Genomic DNA, 17,523 nt, shown 5'->3' with positions numbered 1-17,523 from the left:
GGTGGAGGTTGCAGTGAGCCGAGATCATGCCATTGCACTCCAGCCTGGGCGACAGAGACAGACTCCGTCTCAAAACAAAACAAAACAAAAAACCCCACACACCCACACATAGCAAGTAATATCATACAAATCCTTCCCTTCCTAATTTGGCATTCCTTCTTAAACTGTAGTTTCATCGTGAGCTTTAAAAACTTTCTGGCTTCAAGTTATCTTAGTTCTCTCACTATTACTAATTAAAAATCAATTCCCCAGGGAAAGATACACGTGCACTCCATGAAAAAATACGAATCCATTTTAACCTTTAAGGCATTAGACATGCCCTTTATCTCTGAATTCTGATGTATCCAATCTCACACGCTAAGGCACATCCCGCAATCCCTTATTGCATGGCAGTCTCGCCTGTTTTGATCGTATCTAAGTTTGCAAGGTAAACAGGTCACCCTGGGCCACTGTAAAGGCAGAGGACCAGCAGGAACTCACCCAGGCGTGCAGACCCGGGCGCGAGCCCCGGGACACGCGCGAGACGACCTGTCGCGCCCCCTCCACCCTCGGGGCGGGCGCCGAGGCGGCGGATCTAGGGAGGAACAGAGGCTTCTCTCCGCTCCCCTCTGCAGACCATTGTCAGCGCCGGGGTCGCCGGCGCTTTCTGCACAGTGTGGGGACGAGCAGCAGCTCTCCCGTTGCGAGTAGTCACTGCGCTGTCCCGCAGCCAGGGGCAAAAGCTGCTTTTGCATGAGAGCCTAGGGCTGCACCAGGTGTAACTTCCACCCCTTGACCTATTTTAGAGTGTGAGGATGAAAGGAAGAGGAAAAAATAGTCGGAGGGCGAGCGGGGGGAGCCGGCGGCAGGGTGTGCGCGTGGCCGTGGGGGAGCGCGCGCGCGAGCCCGGGCGCGTGTCGGGCTTCCAAAGAGAAGTTGCGGCGAGGCACCCCCCGGCCTCCGGCGCTTGGGCCCGCTCTGGGGCGCTTCGCGAGCCTCTCTTCCCACTGCGGCCGCAGGCCAGCTTGGCCCGCCCTACTCCGGCGCCCCACGCGGTGCGCGGCTCCAGAGAATCGGGGGCTTCGGGCTGACCCCGCGACAGCAGCCCAGAGACCACCCGCGGCCCCCGCCCCCGTCGGCGTCCCCGCCTCCCCGGACCGCCCTCACCTTTGGGGAGGCGGTGCTCGGGCTCAGATGTCCCGGAACCCAGGCCTGCGGCACCTCCGTGCAAGAAGAGCGGGCTGGCGCTCGGCGGAGCCAGGGACGGTCGCTTCCCCGCCCAGTTCCCTGCGATCGCCCCGCCCGAACGAGCCCAGGAAGAGAGGCTGGGCCGCACCCGCCCGGCCGGGGACCAGGGTGACCTTCCTGCCTCCCGCCTCGCCCTTGTCGCCAGTCTCTTCCCGCGTGGCCCGTCCTGCGTAAGAGAGGACGCCCCTGGGGGCGCACCTGGTCTGCCCGAAGCGCAGCAGCGCAGTACCTGGGGTGACGGCGACGTGTAGCTTTAGCGCGGCTCTTCTCACTTTACAGCCCCGGACTTCAGCGGAAATGCACCCTTGGGGTCGGTCCATTGGGATAACTGAAGATGGGGGGTTAAGTAGTGTGCCACGGCTTAGATGCTTCAAATCATTCCACGACACAGCATGCCTTAACTGTTGAGTTTTGCAAAAGAGGCCTCATCAAAAAAGCATCCATTAGAAGGTGTGGTGGAACTGAGAAGTTTTTGCCTAAAACTGGACACAAACCTCCCCTCCCCCCATTGCTTCTGTGACAATAGCGTTAACTACATTCTGCCAGGTCCCTAACAAAATATCTTCAACCGCCTATTAAACAACTCCGTCATCATCAGGGACCTATTAACTTTAAAAATGCGCGTTCCCAGTGACGAAAAATCAGCACGTTTAGTAACCGCTCTGCCGCCCTTTGTATAGAGGTTCATGCCCCTGATCCCCTGCGTAGGGGACAGGGTTCAGGTCGAGCTGTTTTTCCAGTCTAGGTTATTTGTGGAAACCCAACTACAGGTCTCACATAGACGCTGGTCTATTTCAGGTGCTAGTAAGATGGCTGATGGAGATCAGCATGTTTCTGATTCTGGAGTGGTTTTTTAGTGCCACAGTATATTGGGTGGGGTGGAGTGGGGGAAACCTTTGCTTGGGCTTCACTTTATCATTATGCCCAGGATAATCAGATTGACGTTTTCTGTAAAAGCCTCCCATTCAAAAAGAAAACAAACAAACAAACAAAAAACACCACGAGTCCGGTTTTACTTATTCTTCTTGAGCTGAACGCCAGCTACAGAAATGCAACTGCTGTTCCTTGCTTCCATTCACTGGAGCTACAACTACAATATGTCCTTGGACACAGAAGACATATTGGATACTGTGATGTTCTTTGTCCTCTTCTAACAGTGCATTAGGAGACAAAGCACACCTAAAGTAAAGGATAGTGCCTAGCAAATAGTAGGACATTATAAATATCTGTCCAGTGATTGAGATCTAAACAGAATATAATAAACAGGAAAGTGACCTAGCTTTTGCAGGAAAACATGAGGAAAACCAGTTATAGGTGACATGATCAGGGAAGGCATCCTGGAAGTGGTGACAGGTGCCTGATTTATATATTAAAAAATTGGCTAAGGACTAGGTGAGGTGGTTCATGTCTGTTAATTCCAACACTTTGAGAGGCTGAGATGAGAGGATCGCTTGAGGCCAGGAGTTTGAGATCAGTCTGGGGAACAGAGTGAGATCTTGTTTCTGAAAAAAATACAAAACGTTAACTGGGCATGGTGGTGCATGCCTATGGTACCAGCTATTCAGGAGGCTGAGGCAGAAGGATCACTTGAACCCAGAGGTTTGAGATTGCAGTGAGCTATGCTTGCTCCACTGCACTCCAGCCTGGGTGACAGAGTGAGACCCTGTCTCAAAAACAAAAACAAACAAACAAACAAACAAACAATTAACTAATGGAGTGGAAGTGAGAAAGTGAATTTGAAACACTTTCAAGATATAATAGACCTAGAGATTCTTAACCTTTGGTAGGTAATAGGCCCCTATGAAAATGCTGATAGAAGCTTTGAAACCCCCTTACATAATAAACAAATGTAAAATATTTGCATGTTTTCGGAAAGTTCACAGACTGGCTGAAGCAGATGTGTAGAATCCCTAGAGATTTATGAACTATGACATGAGTTACCAATTTATTTTTTGTTTGGAGGCAAGTAGAAAAATAAGAGATTTTTCTAGTTGAGACCATCATAAGAGGCATTTCAATGGCCACCAGTAGAATTTGGGTAACGGCTGTGGAAATGGAAAGAAAAATGTACTGTAAAGAAAATTTGTATACTAGAGAAACATAGCTAGACTTTTAAATCATTTATGTTCTTTTTGTACCTGAGAATTTCACTTTCATATCTCAACAAAAAAGGGGAAAGAATAGATAAAATATGACTGTCAAAACATTGACAGTTGCTGATGCTGGGTGCATACATGGGGGTTTATTGTATTATTTTCTCATTATTTGTGATATTTAACATTTTTCATTTTTAAAAAGTTTCAATGAATTTTTACTCTTGGTAGTCATAACCAATCCTATAGCATTTCCTAACTTGACTTCTTAGAATGGAGATTTTTTTGTATATAAAAAAGAAAGAAAGAAAAGAAAAAGAAAACAATACAAACAGGCCAGTAATGCCACACATAAGATTGTTATTAATAAGTAAAGTCTATGTAGAAACAACAGGTTTTTCTCTGGGAAAGAATTATGAAATGTGTTGGCCATAGTCTCAACAGAAATTAGACAACTATAAAACATTAAACACATGTTTTTCTGTTTCTTTCTAACCTTACAGTTAACTTCATTGTATGTTGCTTAGTTAACTAAATTTCTTTATTATTACATTTTATTATATAATTCATATAATTTATATCCTTATATATTCATATTCATAGTTATATTGCATATGAATATATATGCATATGCATATGCATACATTTTTGCATTATATGTTATATACACACATATATTTATATATGACAGAATATGTTTTATATATATCATATATACAGATGTTCCTTGAATTACAATGGTTTCTTTACATTTTGACTTTATGATGATTTGAAAGCAATGCGTATTCACAAGCAGCCATACTTCTAGTATTCATACAACCATTGTCTTTCATTTTTAGTACAGGATTCAATAAATCACATGAGATATTCAACACTTTGTTATAAAATAGACTTTGTATTAGATGGTTTTGCCCAACTGTAGGCTAATGTTCTGAGTACGTTTTAAGGGTAAGCTAAGCCAGGCCATCATGTTCAGTAGGTTAAGCGTATTAAATGCATTTTACAGCATTTTCCATTTACAATGGGTTTATTAGGATTTAACCCCATTATAAGTCAAGGAGCATCTGTACTATGTAATAATAAATGAGCTTTCTCAGTGAATTCAGTTTCTCTATTAGTTAACTTCCTGGGACTGGCACATACCTCTTGAGGCTGTAGATGGCTGGCCGTGATTCTTTGAGTACCTGCCTTGCTCACTGCCTCTTTCTGAGCAAGGCAGCCCCAGTGATTCCTTACACATAGGCTGTACACTTTGCAAATGTGACCAATTCAATCAACCAAAGGAGCTGTCTAGCATGTCCTGTAGACTACAAGGCTGTTGCCTAGCAAAGCATAAGCTTATGTAATGAATACTCCACACCTGTAGTATCTTAAGATATGGCATTTAAGTAAGGAATTTATATAAGTTCTTTTCCTCGAGCTTGTGACCATTATTTCACTTATCTTATCCTCATTGGCTATCACAGTCCTTGGCACTTAGAACTCAATGCACATATTTGCATTAATATGCATGTATTGCCATAAGCCTCAAAATGTGCTGTATGATGCTTATGTCACTATTTCATTCATTTCAGCTTTGACTGTCTATTTTATTCAAGGACCTGGTCTAAGGTACTAGCTCTTAGTCATTGGAGGTGCTTACCTATTATTAGCATAACGGAGACTTAGCAAAAAATTACTGTATTTTTACCCTCTTTTCTTCACCTTTCAAAGTCATCCCATATTTTTTAGTGATTTTAGCTAGTTTAGCATAATAACATCTTGATGCATAAGCAAGTGGAACCCTCACCAGGTAGAATGGTAGACCCGGGTGAGTTTAGCTTCAGATTACAAGAAGAAATTGTGAGGTGTTGTAGTCTCCCAGACTGACGTTTAGGAGACTGGAGACAAAATATTCCAGTAACAGTGACAGGCAAAGCTCAAGCTTTATGGCTTCATTGGTTTTAAAGGATTCCCCGCAGTGACCCAGTCAGACCAGTGACCAGTGAGAATCAAAGAGGTCACAACTGTTTATAAGTCAGCACAATTTAGAGACAGGAGTGCTAACCAAGAGCTGTCTTTGTCATTTTGGGGTGTTCATGGGCTGAAGTCCCAGTAGCCATCTCCTAAATCCTGAAACCTTCAGTTTTCCAGTCATTTTGCTGCCAGAGAGTGTGTAGCTGCTACCTTTATCCAAGGAACTGGTATCCTCACACCTGTGAAACCTGGAAGATCTTCTCAAGGTACACAGGAAACTTCCCAGCATTGGAGATAGATGATTTCTTCTCTAATCGGGTTTTATGCACCAAAAAAAGAAATGCCATTTTTTCCTTGTCTTCCCGAACTTTTAAAAACTAGTCCTGCCGAATCTCATCATTTCTCAAGCACCTGTCCTTGGTCCTCTGTTTTTCTCTATATATAATCTCCCTGGACAACTTCATCCACGTTTCTAACTGCAAGGAAAAACTAGGTGTAGATTTCTCAAAAATCTGTATCTCTGAATTGGTCTCATAAACCTGCAGATCCCCATGCTCGCATCGTGCTTGACATCTCCAACAGGTGATCTTAACACATTCTAAGCCGAGGTCCTTTGCCCTTCGTGCACCTGAAGCAGCTGCCCTTTGATTTCTTCTACAATCTCCATCATTCCCAGTCACCTGGCACATTCTTAGACTTTGCTTCTCCTTGACCTTCATAGCCCATTGGTGGCCACTGTCTGCCAGTTTTATATCTGTACTCCTCCTCTTTCTTATTGTTTCTATTCTAGTTGTTTATGTCCCATTACTTCCCACCTACATGATTACAATAATTGCTTAATCTGCTCTTCTGATTTTCAAGGCTGTCTCTTCCATAAAAGATGATTCCAGACAAAAAGCTTTTGTCTGGATTAATATTTCTGTCCTAAGAATTTATCAGTTCTTGATCTAGATCCCTCTTATAACACTTATCACTAACCTTCATATAAAGTATTATTTTAGTCAACAAATATTCATTGGACATTCAGTGTATGCTGAGCGCTCTGCAAGGAAAGCAGTGGGGAGCAAAACAGACAAGATATCTACCCTCATGGTACTTATAGTCTAGTGGGACGACAAACGTTATGCAAATAATCACAAATATCACAACTAAAATGTGCAACCCCAAATTGAAGCACATACCTTGAAGGGAGACTGAAGAATTGCTAGGAGAGCTCAGAGGTCTCATTACTCTCTCAGAGGGAGGACTGTGTAGGATTCAGCCTTAGATCCTCAAAGTCTAGCCCAGAGCCCTGCACATGGAAGCGTTGAATAAGTTTTTGTTGAAGGGACATATGCATCAAGAAAACAAAATTCAAACAAACAAAAAAATGCAAAATTAAAAAAGAATAAAACAAAGAAAAAAGAGGAAAAAAAAACAAAAGAACATATGCATCTACTTCTGACATATAAGTGTGTGACCTTTTCTGTACTACACAGTACTAAATAAAACACACACCGGATATTCCCTCAAATACTGACCTCAGCACATAGCCATGTTAGCTGTTTGCTTTTGTTTCTGTGACCACAAATCCATGGGGCAGCTAATCTCCAAATACACCCTATTTTCTTTGCCAAGATGACAACATGTAGAAACTTGTTATCCTGGTAGCATTGTCAAAAACAATTTTTGCTTTATGGCGAAAGTTCTTATGCACACTTTAATAATTTGCTGTTATCACCAGCACAGGCCCATCATCCCTCTTCCTTACAGTTTGGAATGTTTCCTGAAGATGTCAAACCACATTGTTTCTTTTACTCTATGGGAAACTGGGTCATCCTCCAGATGTCCTTTGTGTCATTCGCCAGCTGCCTCTCCATCTCCAAAGCTGTTTGAGTATTACCTCTTCATCCTTTCTCTCTTACCTTTTGTCATGTCGCTTCCTTTATCATTCTGCTATTGTGATCATGAAATTTTTGGAGTTAGCTTTTCGCTGGAACACTGAGTGACACATATCGCTTGGCTTATTTTATCTCTATTTTTTTCATTTTTACAATACTATTACATAATTCGTTTCAAGAAGCACTTTCACACATAGAATCTCAGGTCTGATTTGGGTGTCTGTGTTGTTTGTTTCCAGCTTGGAACAAACGAGGACTGGAAAAGATGACCTTTGTCATGGTAGGAAAAGAAAAACTGCAAAAAAATACAATAAATTTCACTAACAGAGAATGTGTTATATAAATCAGGGAGCAACTACATGTCAAAGAATGCAGAGCCATGATGCTGAAGACAATTTAATGAAGACAATTTAATGACCTGGCAATACAATGCAATGTTAAATAAAAAGTATTTTCACCCCAATATTTTAACATTATATACTATATTTACATGTATGTAGGGGGAAAATACTGGACAAGTATACTAAAATGTGACTAGGGATTTTCTCTGGGTGATGGAATTTTCATTTTTATGTTCATATATACATATGTATAAAATATTTTTTGAGGGGGAGTCTCACTCTGTCCCCCAGGCTGGAGTGCAGTGGTGGGATCTCAGCTCACTGTAGCCTCTGCCTCCCAGTTTTAAGCTGCCTCAGCCTCCCCAGTAGCTGGAATTACAGGCACATGCCACCACGCCTGGTTAATTTTTTTATATTTTTAGTAGAGACAAAATTTCACCGTGTTGGCCAGGCTGCCTAAAACTCCTGACCTCAGGTGATCCGCCTGCCTCAGCCCCGACAAAGTGCTGGGATTACAGGCGTGAGCCACTGTGCCTGGCCTCTTCTATGTGTTTTTCAAAGGGAGGGGGATTATATGCAGTTTGGGAGCAAAGCATATCCCTATTTACAGCCACAACTCTTTTCTCATAAATTTTATTGCTAATCACTGCTCTTACCTAACAAGTATGTGAGGAGCAGTACCAACATGCTGCTCTCTTGTTCCTTTTCTTTATTATTATTTTAAATTCTCAAGTGCAACAGTACAAGAAAGTCTAATTGTTTTAAGTGTAGAAGTCACAGTGACCTCATGATTCTCATTGTAAAAAGCTATTTATGTCTATGTCAAAAATAATTTATCTATTGTATTTACATCCTGTTTGTTAGGTGAAGGCAAATGTTGGCTCCCTGGCTAAGTGTCTTGACTAGATCTACCTATTAGTAATGGTAATCATGAGTTTGTATGAAAGTCAGCTCTAGGAAAAATGGAGTAATAGGGTCACTTTGTGTGTGTGTGTGTGTGTGTGCATTGTGTGTACTTGTGCACTGATATGCCCTCTTTTTGTCCCTAGAGATTTGATTCTAGGGAAAATAAAGGACACATTTTGAGATGGTTGGTTTTTATTTTTCTTTGAAGATATTTTTTAAACTTTTGGGGGATACAAGTTTTGAGATATTTTCAAATAAATTAATACTTAAGATTAGATTCTAATGTATGTTACTAGAAGTTAACACATTGTAAAATAGTTTCAGAAAACTGTGCCATTAAGAAAATTTTGTTCGAAAACTATTTGCAATTGTCAAAGCACAGCTCTTATCTTCTGAGAGCAAGCAAGACAACACTACTCCACTTCAGCATTACTCACATAATTCAAATAACCAGAGTTCTGTGATGCTGATCTTAATCAAGACTGCTGGGCCTTAAGTTACTTATCTAAAAAGTGAGAGAGTTGAGTTAGATGATCACTGAGATCCCCCACAGTTCTTAAAAGAAAATGCATTTTTGCTTAGATCTGGAGTCAAAATGAAGAGCTGTAAAATAAAGAAGGGATCTGGTGCATTCTTTATTGCATTCAATTGTGATCTAAAGGTTCAGTAGGAAAAATTCCTATTTTCCAAGCTGCATTTCAAAGGACTAGATGTGGAGTTAACAGTTGGCAGAGGCTTCTATTTAATTCATCTGAAAAATTTAGGAAGAACTTGTGAGATGGAAGAGGAAGGAGACTTATTCTGAGAGATGCTCCAGAGGGCAGACTTGGACCAGTGAATGCAAGTTATGAGGAAGAACATTTAGATTAAACTAGAAGAGGAGATTTTTAAAGTTTGAACTGCATGAAAGTAGAGCTTTTTCAAGAGGCACAACTCTTTGTCTCTGGATGGGCAAAGGAAGAGGCCAGCTCATTTACTGATGATGTTTGCAGAGGGTACTCATACATCAGACAGGAAGTCCTGTCAGACAGCTCAATGTCCCATCCTGGGCTGGGGTTCTTTGATGTGATGTGACAATGTATTTTGGGAAGTGGCAGAATACCCAGTCTTTTCAGGTGTTTGGAGAAAGAGTGAGTCTAATATTTTCACAACACAGCCTTTGCAGCTTTTATTTCTCTTTCCTGTTCTGATGGTGTCACCTTCTGTACTATCAAGAGAAACTGGTTATGTTTGGAAATAGTAGTCAAGTCAAGGTATAAAGTAACGTGAGAAAGTAACATGAGGAAGAGTTGCAAAGATTGGTTTCATCCCATTTATTCGAGGGATTCATCTGAGACCAGAACAGGGAATCTGCCTTGGAGACCATGAAGAATGTTTGCATGGATAATCTGGAGAAACAGGGTCCTAGTTTGACATAAGACTGCACATACCTGTTGAACTGAAATTTGTACTTTCTTCTTCCCATTTAATGTGAAAGAAGAAAAGGAAATAGAATAAGCAAATGAGAAAGAAAAGAAACACTATATGAGGAATGCAAGCCTCCTGTAAATTATCAGGCCCAGAGAGGCAAAGGAATGAGGCAGCAGTCATGTTCCACTTCTCTCCTGGAGCTAAGTAATCATCTCTTGAATCTGCTTGCTCTAGACTGACTGTCACCACAAGTAGCTATAAATTAATTTAACAATGCCATACACTGGACACCATAACTAATATCCTATAGCTCAAAAATATATAGCCAATTACTAATCATTGTCATTTCCATAAACCAATGGGAATTCCTGACAACTTGTTTGTCTTTCTGCCTTTAAAAACCTGCTTGTTACGAAGATTGAATGGAGCTTATGTCCAAAGTTACTTGGGTCTGAGTCTTCCAGGCAGTTGTCTTCATCTTGGTGCAAGTAAATGCTTTAAAATTATATTTTGTGCCTTAGCCTTTTCCATGAGGTTGCCGCAAATAACAATAATCAGTAGGATGACTAAAAGCATTTTAAAAATCCAACTGAGCAGTCAAAACAGTCACGAAAGGTCAGACAAGGTATTTTTTCTTCTAGTTTGTCTAAAACAAAAATAAATTACCATGATGAAACAAATAACAAAACAGAGAAAATGCCATTTCCAGGATAAGATTGCAGGTGAAATAGTTCAGAAGTTGAAGTCACTGTCCAGGTCCAGACAGGTGGGAAATTTCCTTGGCTCCTCCATCTTTTTTTTTTTTTTAATTGCAGAAGAGAATTCATCCATAATTTTGGACAGTGGCTCTTTCATTCCCCACAGCAAAGTTTTTCTACATTTACTATTCAGGCCACCTATAGGCAACTAACTGTAAAGTAACATAGGTTGCTTCTCTCAATTCTAGCTGATTATAAATCGGCTCAGCATAACCTGGAACACACAATTTAAGAATAAATGTCAAGCACAATTTTCCTATATTCAAACTTAATACGTACTAAGAGAAAATTTTGTTTACACAAAGATTAACTTTTAATTTTGTAAACAAGATTCAAGAAATGTTCATGCACACTGTTTAACCATTAAAAAAAAAAAAGACAGGCAGGCACAGTGGCTCACTCCTGTAATCCCAGCACTTTGGGAGGCCGAGGTGAGGCAGATTGCTTGAGCCCAGGAGTTCAAGACCAGCCTGGGCAACATAGTGAAACCCTGTCTCTACACAAAATCACAAAAAGGTAGGCTGGCATGGTGGTGTGTGTTTGTACTTCCAGCTGCTTGGGAGGCTGAGGCAGGAGGATTGCTTGAGCCTGGGAGGTCGAAGCTGCAGTAAGCTGTGATCATACACTGCACCCCAGCCTGGGAAACAGAGGGAAACCCTGTCTCAAAAAGGAAGATGAAAATCCTGCATTTGTGACAACATGAATACACCTGGAGGGTATTGTGTTATATGAAGTAAGCCAGGTACAGAAAGACAAATAACATATGATCTCACATATATGTGGAATCTAAAAAATTTATCTCATAGAATTAGAGGGCAGTGTGGTAGTTACAAGGAGATGGAGTGGTGGTGGGGATGTAGGTCAAAGGATACAGAATTTCAGTTAGGAAGAAGGTACATCATGTAAACATGATGACTATAGTTAATAACAATATCTTGTATTCTTGAAAAATGCTAAGAGTAAATGTTAAGTGCTCTCACCACAAAAATGATAACTATGTGAGATAACGCATATGTTAATTAGCTATATATAGTCATTCTATAATGTATATATACTTCAAGACATCATGTTGTACATGATAAATGCAGACACTTTTATCTGTCAATTAAATTTTTTTAAAGAAATGTTCATGCAAAAGAGAGAGCTATCTTACATGAAAACAAAAATGAACACGTTTTCTCAAGATTGCAGTTTATACCTAAATGTATAAAGCCAAATGAATGTAGCATTCTGTTTATCTTAGCTTCAGCTTTAAAGAAAGTCTGCAATGGCTTGGGGTTCTAGAGTTCGATATCCCCATTTGTCATGTTCAAATGTCAGTAAAATTTTATGTTAGAAATTATTTGGAATTATTCCAACATGTTTCATTTAAGATCCAGGAAATGTTAAGAGAAAAAACGGGGAAAATGAGGATTTGAAAAGGTATTTTAGCTTTTTACTATTGACTAAGAAAGACAAAAAATTTAGAAACAAACAAAAAACCTATTTGCTTCTCAGCAGATGAATTTTTAATGTTGCTGGCCAATTATTCTAACACAAGAGCAAAACCAAGAGTTTCCTTGGGGAGGTCTTGTCTTTAGGAGAAAATAACAGAAGGAATCACATCATGTTAATAAAGCAATTATGTGTGCATACAAAGTTTAAGAGATGTAAGGGATTTTAGAAATAATACGATGCAAATAAAAGAAACAAATGTTTTACCCCATAAACATCTGAAGATTCAGAATTGTATGACCAGGAATATAAAGACATCCATAATTGTACCACCTAAAAACATCATTGTTAATATTTTGGTGCATTTCCTTTCTATCCGTCTGTGTCAGTCAATCAAAATTGGAATTACATTTTATTCATTTTTACTTTTAATTGCATTTTTTGTGCAACATATTGTGTTGTTAAATAATCTCCAAAAACATTGATTTTTAACAACGTCATAATCTTTCATTAATAAAATATTTCTCATGTGCCTCATGGTGGACAAAGTACAATGGTGCTTTAACTCATGTGATCCTCAGGAGATCCCGAGGAAGCATTAGTATTATTGTTGTTATTATCCCTATTTTTCACAAATAAGGGAAACTGAGGTTAAAGGAGGTTAAGGAACTTGCCCCAAGCCAACAAACAGCTGGGCTATGACTTGAAATGATTTGCATCTAACTCTAATGCCAATATTTAATGATTATGATAAACTTTCTCTATGTGAGAAATGTAAATGATCCAAATGAAATGTCAAAATCTTTTTTTTTTTTAACTTGTCAGGGGATCAAGTAACTTCTTTTAGGTTTACCGACTAAATCACCATGACAGCTCTATGAATTGCGTCTTTCCTTAGAAAGCAAATGATAAATACTGTCTGTTTATTTAGAGAGTAAATAATACTGTCTATTTATCAAGGTCTTCACTTTTCTTTTGCACTTGCCTTTTTTTTTTCATGACGGAGTTTTGCTCTGTGTCCCAGGCTGGAGTGCAGTGGCGTGATCTTGGCTCAATGCAACCTCTGCCTCCCAGGTTCAAGTGATTCTTCTGCCTCAGCCTCCCAAGTAGCTGGGACTACAGGTGTGTGCCACCACACCTGTCTAATTTTTGTATTTTTAGTAGAGATGAGGTTTCACCATATTGGCCAGACTGGTGTTGAACTCCTGACCTCGTGATCCCCCCACCTTGGCCACTTGTCTAATTTTTTAAAGGTCAGTACATTTTGTCTATGCTTGGAGAATACCATAAGCCTACCTTAAAACTATGTAAAGAAATCTAAATAACAATATATTTTGCTTCTTTTACAGAATAGCATTATATGAATCATAAATTAAAACCATATAAAGTGTTGCTTTGTATATTGTCATTTACCATATGCATATTGTACTGTAATTCTCTCATTCTGTGTGAGTCCTCATCCCTGTCTAAATTGTTAAGTGCCTTCAGTATATTACTTATTGCATTTTCAGAGTTGAGTGCATCTTGTAGTATAGTTATTCAATATTTGCTTTCATCCAGCTACTTGGGAGGCTGAGGTGGGAAGATCTCTTGAAGTCAGGAGTTTGAGGCTATACTGTGCTATGATTGTGTCTGTGAATAGCCAGTGTACTCCTGCCTGGGCAACATATCAAGATCCTGTCTCTTAAAAAAAAAGTTACAAATTTTTATTTGCATTGTGCATAATAGTGTTCATGTTTCATGTATCAGTAACTAAATATGAAGTACTTAAACCTAAACAACAGTCCTCTTAAATAAATTGGCCTTTGTATATAAATTGTCTCTGTGGCAGAGATAATATGAAGTGATCAACGAACTAGGCTCAGTTACTTCTTGGGCACTCTGAAGACTACATAGCCTAGTCTACTTTGTGTTTAAGTGGGACTATATCCATGTGACTTAGTTCTGGCCAATAGAATGTGGGCAGAAATTATGCATGGCAAGTTCTAGTCCTTATTCTGTTTAGATTCCTCTATGTCATGATCTCTCTTTCTTGCTCTTTCATTCTCTCTTTGTCTGCTGAATACAAGGAGAATTTAAGGATGACAGACCCAAGAGATTAATGAATCTCCATGTGGAAGACCACAGTCTGAATTCTAAATTTGACTGTGATGTGAGTTATGGAGATGTGGGGTTGTTTGTGATAGCCTCTAGCATCCTATTGTATTTATCACATAGTGAGTTTCAGTCGTGTCTCAGGTACATACCAATACAAACTCAACTACCACATTTTCTTCTTTTTCCTCATACTGTTCTTTCAACCTGATATTTCCTCTTTCCATATTTTTATATCTATTAAAACTCTACATATGACAGAGCTCAAATACCCCTTCTACAAAGCTTTGTTTCATATCACAGACAGAATAATCTTGCTCCACTGTAACCCATCACAGAATTTTCTTCCCTTCTTGCACTTCCATAGTTAACTGCTGGTCACCATTGTATCCCTAATGCCCAAAGGTTGGCACTTATAACACTTATCCAACAAATGAATGAATTCGTACATTTCATTTCTCTCACAGGTTTGATCATTCCTTGTGTGTAGGATCATGTCTCATTCATCTTTACACTTCCCAGTGACAAGCACAGAACTTGGAACGTGGTAGATACTCAAAAAATGTTTGTGGAATGGCTAAAGTATTATTAATGATGATTGAGAGAGGTGCATTTTTAAAATACAGGTGTTCATCAGAGTTTTATAATTCTTCAAGTATTTAATAACTTTCACAGGGGGAAATTTGTCATTAAATTTAACCTAAATTCCTTTTGTTGCAATTTCAAGTCTTTAGTGATTCTTGGGTACCCTATAGTCACAGCACTTTTGAGCAGGAAGAGGCTCAGTTCTCAGAAGCTATTTCTGTCATGACTGATATATTTACAGAAGGGGTGGTAATGATTCAACTGCTCTAAATCAATACTGCTGAATTATTTCAGGAAAGACAGGTTTTTTAGACACTTCTCCTTCTGTATATTCTTTTTCCCTTATGGTTTCTATAATTAGTCACAAATTTATGCTTGTATGAAGGTGAAAATTGAATATCATTATTTGGGGAGAAGTGAGGGAGATAGCAATTGGTGATGCCTACTCTACTGCTAAGGGCTCTGTAAGTAGTACTATAAATAGAAAAGAAAATAGGCTAGGCACAGTGGCTCATGTCTGTAATCCCAGCACTTTGGGAGCCAAGAAAAGAGGACCACTTGAGCCAAGAGTTTGAACCCAGCCTGGGCAACACAGTGAGATCCCGCTTCTAGAAAAAATTTAAAAATTAACCTTGGTGGTGGCATGCAACTGTAGTCTCAACTACTCAGGAGGCTGAGGTGAGAGGATCACTGTAGCCGAGGAGTTTGAGGTTGCTGTGAAGTATGACTGTACCACTGCATTCCAGCCTGGTGACAGAGTAAAACCTGCTCTCAAAATTATAATATCAAGAAATGTGTATCACATGAGTAAGATGGTCAAAATTGCACAGAATTAAATATCAAGAATTTGTCATTATCCAAAGTATAAATACAATCTTCTGATTTCAGAAAATACACCTAAGCATTGAAAAAGCCCACCATGGTTGTTATTACATTGAAGTGGCCTCAAATCATACCCTGAAATGCAAAAATATATGTTTATTGCTAAATATTATAAAGACAGCAAAGTAAGATTTTATAGTAACTGTACAGCTAATATCCAAATATATTTTTGTAAAACTTCAAACAATAGGGAAGATGTACAAAAGAAAGGGTCCACGCCTGTAATCCCAGCACTTTGGGAGGCCGAGGCAGGTGGATCACCTGAGGTCAGGAGTTTGAGACCAGCTGGCCAACATGGCTAAACCCCGTCTCTACAAAAAATACAAAAATTAGCCAGGTGTGGTGGTGGGCGCCTGTAATTCCAGCTACTGGGGAGGTTGAGGCAGAGAATCACTTGAATGCAGAAGGTGGAGGTTGCAGTGAGCCGAGATCATGCCACTGCACTCCAGCCTGGGTAACAAGAGCAAGACTCTATCTCAAAAAAAAAGAGGGGGCCCTTTTGACAACCTCCTTCGCCCCTCAGTTGCACTTTCTTTCCCAGAAGTAGCCTCTGTTAAGGATGTTTTATTCCTCTAGACTTCTGTGCAATTGCAAAACAAGTATTTCTTTATACAGATAGGATAAAAAGTAGCTTTTATGTGAATATCATTGAAATAGTTTGGATATTTGTTCCCTTCCAAGTCTCATGTTGACATATAATCCCCAGTGTTAGAGGTGGGGCCTAGTGGGAGATGTCTGGGTCATGGGGATGGGTTCCTCATGAATGGCTTATCACCTTAGAGATGAGTCAGTTCATGCAAGGTCTGGTTTAAGGTGTCTGGCACCTCTCGCTCTCTCTCACTTTTGCTCTGGCCACATGACATGACTGCTCCTGCTTCACCTTCTGCCATGAGTAAAAGCTCCCTGAAGTCTCCCCAGAAGCCAAGCAGATGTCAGCACCATGCTTCCTATAAAGTCTGCAGAACTGTGAACCAATTAAACATTTTTCTTTTTTAATTACCCAGTCTCGGGTATTTACAGCAATGCAAGAAGAGTCTAATATTGTTGCCTGTTCATTTCATTTCCCCTGATTTCATAGAGTTGGATATCTTTTTCTTCCTGAATTGTAAGAGCCTTTTGATTAATTCTAAGCCCTCTTTTGTTTGCTATAAATGTTGCTAAAATTTTCTCCCAGCTATAAGACTTTTAAATTTTGTTTGCATATCTTTTGTTATATAAAAGTTTTCAATTTTTAGGGCATCAAGCCTATTAATCTTTTTTATACAGTGACTTCTGGGGTTCATAATTTGTTTTTGAAAATCTTCCTCCTTCCTATGATTATAAAAAGACTTGCCTATATTTTTGTGTAATGGTTTTGTTCTTTATTTTTGCTATGGTGTGAGATAAGGATCATGTCATAAAAGCAGTATGTCTTAATGATCTTTCTGACCTTCCAGACTTCCACAGAACCAGGGTTAGAGGATGCGAATCTCATTCTGCCAATCAGAGGTTCTCACAAGAGACATTCATTTGAACTGAGTTATTTTGAGAAAAAGAAAGGGCATGGGGTATTTGCTTTGCAGGCTTGGGTCATGGTGGAAGTAGCAAGGTCTGAAATCATCAACTATGGTGGCTGCTTCTCATTGGGCAGATGGATTCCTGTTTTGGAAGCTTCCTGAGATGGCAGAAGTGGTGTGGTTCTAAAGCCACTGCTGTGGTAGAAACTTGTGATTTCTGCAGCTTCCTTTTGTAGTACATGCATCAGTTTTTTTGGGCTGTTTAGTTCTGTGGTTTGGGTTTGCTGGTCATTCCTTGAAATAAAGAATAGAATGTTTTTCTCCATGAATTCACTGCAAGCACTGTGTACTCAATGTATCCTTTAACAAATTCCTTTACCTTAAGCTAGTTTGAAGGAATTTTATTGTTTGAAACTAAGAACCTTGACCAAAACAAGATATGACATTCTGTTTTTTTTCCC

General features: G+C 39.7%; 1 non-coding gene across 3 annotated transcripts in view; it reads right to left on the bottom strand.

Moving 5' to 3' along the window:
* LOC105726351 (tRNA methyltransferase 9B (putative)) overlaps window positions 1-17,523 on the bottom strand; it is a 196,547-nt gene that overhangs the window by 32,622 nt on the left and 146,402 nt on the right. The window contains exons 8-9 of one of the 3 annotated variants that reach the window (XR_010339637.1): window positions 6,458-6,567; window positions 1,457-1,628 (exon numbers count right to left, since the gene is read on the bottom strand). This is a non-coding gene — a transcript (tRNA methyltransferase 9B (putative)). Of the gene's footprint in view, window positions 1-1,456; window positions 1,629-2,431; window positions 2,730-6,457; window positions 6,568-17,523 lie in introns of those variants that run through there. The other 2 variants (XR_010339639.1, XR_010339638.1) reach the window with 2 other exon arrangements.

The sequence above is a fragment of the Aotus nancymaae genome, unplaced genomic scaffold, assembly GCF_030222135.1.
Source record: "Aotus nancymaae isolate 86718 unplaced genomic scaffold, 86718_ANA_hifiasm-v0.15.2.pri h1tg000079l, whole genome shotgun sequence".
NCBI classification, from domain to species: Eukaryota; Metazoa; Chordata; class Mammalia; order Primates; family Aotidae; genus Aotus; species Aotus nancymaae.
This window is presented reverse-complemented; position numbering and strand designations above follow the sequence as displayed.